The sequence below is a fragment of the Ascaphus truei genome, chromosome 2 (assembly GCF_040206685.1).
Source record: "Ascaphus truei isolate aAscTru1 chromosome 2, aAscTru1.hap1, whole genome shotgun sequence".
Taxonomy (NCBI): Eukaryota; Metazoa; Chordata; class Amphibia; order Anura; family Ascaphidae; genus Ascaphus; species Ascaphus truei.
In genome coordinates this window covers 199503116-199509115 of record NC_134484.1, presented here as the reverse complement: position 1 = coordinate 199509115, position 6000 = coordinate 199503116, and the positions used below count along the sequence as shown (strand labels likewise).

The 6000-nt window shown below is 39.1% G+C and overlaps 1 long non-coding RNA gene across 3 annotated transcripts in view; it reads right to left on the bottom strand.

Annotated features, from left to right (window-relative positions):
• Window positions 1–3435: 3435 nt before the first annotated feature.
• LOC142487094 (uncharacterized) overlaps window positions 3436–6000 on the bottom strand; it is a 174914-nt gene continuing 172349 nt past the window's right edge. For all 3 annotated transcript variants that reach the window (XR_012799139.1, XR_012799141.1, XR_012799140.1), the window contains 2 exons: window positions 3765–3852; window positions 3436–3668 (listed from right to left, as the gene is read on the bottom strand). This is a non-coding gene — a long non-coding RNA (uncharacterized LOC142487094). The remainder of the gene's footprint in view (window positions 3669–3764; window positions 3853–6000) is intronic.

The window sequence follows — 6000 nt, the reverse complement described above, 5'->3', positions numbered from 1 at the left end:
GCACACTGCCTCCTAACAGAATCTGGCATAAGATTCCCCTTTTACATCAATTTTCATGGTGTACACATTATTTGAATAGTTTGATGCTCCATATAGTTTTAAGAAACATTGACATAAGACAAACTTTTAATACAACATTATTTTCTCATGTAATTATCCCGGCACAAGTTATATTTTCTGAAAGTAGTCAAACAAAGGAATCCTGGTGTCAGCTTCTTTGAACTATCAAACAATAGATGACCATAAGTGGGTGAAACCTTTACACAAATTTGTGGATGTGTTCAATTTTCGACATCCTTGACGTGCAAAAATGTTGTACATTTGTTGCAGTTCCCTGAAATTCAGCCAAAGCAAATTTCCCCATAAAGAATAGGGTGTTTTGTTACATTTCATTATCTTTCTTGTGACTGTTGTGAGTTTCATTACAGAAAAACAACACAAACCATGCAACATTAACAAAAAAATTATCAAATTGTTCACATACATTTCTTAAATATTGTCCTTTATGTATGATAGATCACATTAACATTGTTCTTGTCTTGATACTGTATGTCTGAGTGGGTGAGGTACATTGACAACCTTTATCTCCTCCAGGGCAGAGTTGTATTCTTATGGATATGGGGTCACCCTTGAATGAGAGAGGGCATTGTGAATGTAACTCACGGTAACCCAGTATTTAGATTCAGATAGAGATATCGTGCCTTGTGAAATGGTAGTATTCAACCAAAATGTACACACCATTGTAAACTGATCATGGTGTACAAATTACTGTACAGTATGCTGGGATAACACACTTGGCCTTTGAGAACAGAAGACCAGGATCTTACATGTGAGGGAGAAAGCCCAGCGAGGAATATACAGAAAAAGTGAAATTAGTGAAGAGGAGATTAAGATTTATATGAGATTATCCCCATAACCTCTAATTCGAAGAGGCATTTCCTACAGGTTATTTTTACATGATGTATTTATCTGGTGTTATAATTCGTCCTTCAATGATCTGCGTTATATTTGCTGCTCCGATACAGTATCTAACGTGGATGATAACCTGCCCATCCCTGTTATGTTAGAAAAGCCCATACTAGGACATAGAGAACTTAATGTAACCATTAAGGACTTCCACACTTTAATCAATGCCTACCTAAATAAAGGACCAGATACAGTACCTCCCATTGCCGAACAACCTATGCTACATAGTAGATGAGGTTGAAAAAAGACGTACATTCATCAAGTTCAACCTATGCTAAATTTAGACAACAGATACTTTATCCTATATCTATACTAACTTATTGATCCAGAGGAAGGCAAACAAAGAAACCCAGTGACATATCATCCAATGATATCTCATAAGGGGAAAAATAAATTCCCCATAAATACATTGAATAAAGAATAAATACTGTTTTACCAAATCCATTTAATAAAAAGAGATGGAAATAGTTTTTTTCCCCAATCACACACCAGTTATACAAAAAGTCACAATCTCCACTTATCCCTCCAAAAATACACACGGTCAACTACTGACTTTGATAAATGTACTCAGCATATTTTTTAAGTGTAACCAAAACTACTCGTTGTAATTATCGTCTCTTATAACAAAATGTATCTGGTACAGCACTAGTAAAGTTTACTGAAGGCCAGGAATCACTTGTCTTTTCCTGTAAATGACATTCATCACGTCTTCGTTACCATCACCGTGAACAAAATGATCTTAATAAGGGAGAGGCCAGAGATGACACTGCCTATCAATTATTGGCGGGGATTCCTCAGAGCACATTAGGGGTTTTCCCAAAAAACATCAATTCAATTTATTGTTTTGATGCACTGATGTTTGTGGAGGATGGTATCCTAGAAAATGGTTTCAATTCATTTTTTAACCCTGGAAGAACACTTCATTCTTTAATTTGTTTATTTCGGAAACATTTTTTCAAGTAGAACATCTATCTACTAATAATGCTTATGTAATTTATCTTGCATGCATAAAGGGTAATACCGGGTGGAGTATTTTAACGTAGCATTATCATGTGCCTGAGTGTGCTTTGCACGGACTCAACACTCATAGTTGCGGGACAAAGGTGCAGCGACTCGACTGCATTTTCTTCTAGTGACTCAATACAGGCTCAGGAAATTCATGCCCTATATGGCTTGCAATCGATTTTTCTTTCCAGCTTCCCTAATGTCAAATTTATGACATTAACGCTCAAGGTGATTTTTAGTTTATATCCTACAACACGTAAAAGAGATAGGCAGTGTGCATAAGAGAGAGGGAAGAACTGATCCTTCCTGAAACAACTAGGATTATTGGCCATATTTACCTAGCACTGTTTCTCCATAAGATACCTCTTATGCCGGAAGACACCTTATTGCCCCATTCAAGTGAATAAGCCATAAACATGAAGGGTCATGTTTACTAAGCGTGTTACTCCATAAAACACCTTCTGTGCTTGAAGACACCTTACGCCCATTCACTAAGCCATGCTGGATGATGTATTTTAGAGTAGCATTGCTTAGTAAACATGGCCCTGTGTATTAATGCAGCAACCTGCTCCAGTATGTAAATACCTGGTCATAGCAGGTTCATGAGATCTAAAAATGTTGCTTGTCTCAGCACAGTTAGGCATGTCAGTATTTACTCATTAGTGTTTAAACCATAACACATCTTACAACCCACTCAAGTGAATGGGTAGTAAGTGTCCTTTTATTCAAACGCACGCAGTTGCTTAGTATACCATGGTGTCATTCCAAAGTATTTTTTGAATAAACAAAAAAAAGTTCTAGTCCCAAGGCCAGAGCATTAACACTTTTTTTTTTAAGGGATTCATAGCTATCATTTGTATTATAGTATAGTATTATATAAGTACTGTATATACGTGCATTGTTCCCTGTAGTATTTATCTTTACCCATTCATTGCCGTGTATTTTTGTAAGTGATAACATTTTGTAAGAAATAGCAGTGTCCCACATATCTACTGGGCGGGAACAGCATGTCAGGTGGACACTCATTATGCAGCACATCCACAGCCAGCACAATTGAATTATCTGGGCTCCATAGAAATAGCCTCAAACAAATTACACTAAATCTGTGTTCTGAGCTCCCCCTAGTGTCAGATGAACATAACTGAAGCAAAGCAATATGATCCCACAGCCAACAATAATCAGAGATTTTGTAAGGAGAAAAACCGAAAGGTTGGAGTTGTGTGGCATTTCTTATTCAAGAGTATAGTGGCGTCTAGCTTAGCCGCTCTCTTCCTGGGACAGTCGAGATAGGCAGACCTGCATCCCTGAGCCCACTCTGTGTAACACAAAGAAAGAAGATAATGCGCTCCCAAAAGTGAAAGATAAAACTCTGTAGAAATTGTTAATAATGAGAATACCACCACCAAAAGAAAGCAGAAAAAATGATATTTCTTTATTATAGAATTAGTGAATCAATGTGTGTAAATCCAGTGAAAAAACAAGTCAATTACTTGTACATTCATCAAACTTATACTAACAAAGTGTGAACAAATATTAATGCATTCTGTAACAAGTAAAAAATTATTCTTCTTAAACAGGTGAATTAAAGTCTCAATAACTACTACAAAGTGTCCAATGGTCAGTATTCTTCCAATTCTTCCATCAGTAGTGATCACCAGTGTCTGCTGCTTTCTTGTAGACTTGCTTGCAACCTTCATCTAGAGTTGCAGATAGAATAGAAAAAGAAGAGCAAAAGTGTTAATGGGGAAGAGCAGTCTAATACAATGTAATGCTCAGGTAAGTATTGTACTTACAGAATGCTTATCAATGAAAGGTGCAGCGTTCTTTTCTTCATCCCAATATTTCATCGCTCAAACACCCTCGTCTCACCTTTGGTCTGGGCTGCCGCAAGATTGATAGATGTTAAGGAAATCTTGAAAACATTCCGGCTGTATAACCATGTCCCTTAATGATTATCATTACATCACAGATCATAGCACAACCATTTTGGAAAATATCAAATATGTACTGCATATAAAATAAGCTGCAACCATTTGTGATGTGATTTGTAATTCAAAGATACATTTTAAAGGCTGGTTCAAGGTCAGGACATTTGTTGCATTTAAAGCAGATCAGTAACATCCCCTTTACTTATGTAGGGATGTCTCAGTTTTGCTTTTACATTCGCTGCAGCGTGTCTCTGGGAGGAAGTTTCCGCAGCGGCCCGGCAGCACAGGGCACAGCCATGTTGTTGCGCATTAGTCAGGAGCAGCTGTCAGAGTCAGAGGGCTGCGCAGGCGCAGTGCAAAGCGCGCGAACGGGCGACAAATCAAAAGAGGCTCGGCAAGTAAACTACAACTCCCAGGAGCCTCTGCGAAGTCACCTGACGCCAGAGAGCGAATAGGAGGCCAGGGATCGCGGGAGGCAGGAAAGGGAAGCGTGGGGGAGAGACCACGCTAGTCAGAGGGCATGGAGGATCAAGGGGAGAGGTAGTGTGGGCGCAGGGGGTCCGTGACCCACCTGCGTAGGTTAGATCTTTCCCTCAGGCCCCAGAGTATTCCCTGAGTCACTATAGCTTGTGGTGCTGCAGGGACGCCCTATATTGGTAGCGACACATGCCCCTTACTGCATAGACAGATAGGGACACAGTGTCGCGGAGCTGCGGTTGGTGACATTCGTTTGGGCCCAGGCTGCTGTGCATCATCCACTACTCGGGAGAGACTGCGCTGGATCGGCGGATCCTTTGTGAAGTTGTTGCCGGTCACCCCAGTGACCAGAAGGTATTTACTAAGTGCACCAACACCGGTCAACAGGCGCTGATCCCGCCTTAGGGAACACTCTTTGGGGACACTAGATGGAGTGACCAAAGGACTGAGCCTATATACATATCTTTAGCTATATGGACACGGTGTGGGGGCACGCGGTGACGGGATAGTGACATTTCTCCTTATGAGAATGGCCGAGCCACAAGTGTTATATTGCAAGTAGTGGTTAAGGATACATCGTGTGTTATATGTATGTTATTGCTTTGCCTATCAGATAAGGTTCTATTAATAATTAGTAGTAAACAGTTACAATCTGATGTGTGTTGCTATTGTTCTTACCCAGGGGAATCTTACTCATTGGGGACTCTGGGTAAGTGGAGGCGCTGCCAGTACTAAAACTATTACCCCAGGCTCCCAGCTAGCGGAGACCCAGATCTCCTTGAGCCAACAGGTGTGTACAGTACCATTAGTCACTCTAGAGCGTAGGAAAGAGGGCTAACACTTATTAATATTATTATTAATAAATAATAAAGTTGTTGTTTTTGCACAGAAACTTGTCTATTTGTAAAATTCAATGCAGCACTTGCACCTTCAGAATGAAGCCAACCAATTTTGTGGCCTTAACAATATCGGGCAATTTCTGCCGTTTCCCCATAGAGAACAATATGCAAAAATACGCTTCATGTCCTTGCATTATGCTGTGTGGTGGAGATTTCTGAGCACTGAAACTGTACCTGGGAAAAGTTTTGAATCCCCCTTCCCCTGCATCATACGGAACAATTTGAAAAGTGACTTTTTTGGGGTTAAAGGTTTAATAATGATTCATTATAGACAAAGAAATAGAAATAGCCGTGTTAGTCAAGCAGCAATAGTACAATGTAATTATTAGGTGATACCTTTTTTATTTGGATTTATAATTGATATTAAAGTATAAGACAAGCTTTCAAGAGCTCTCTCTCTCTCTCTCTCTCTCTCTAGCTTGTTTTATATTATCAATTGTTAGTCCAAATAAAAAATGTATAAACTAATACTGAAGTACAGTACTACTCATTATAGAGTGTACTGTATGTTATCCCTTCACATAATGCACTAAATACTTATGATTTTCAAAGCAAGGTACCCTGCTTCAGAATGTTAGGGTCTTATTTTATCTTGGAATCTAGCCTTTTATACAGTATGGTCTGAAATATCTCAAATAGATTGCCCCTATTACTTTTATATGGTAGCAATGATTCTGATGTCAATTTATTGTCAGCCTTCCTCACTGTAAAGCTTTTTTTTACTA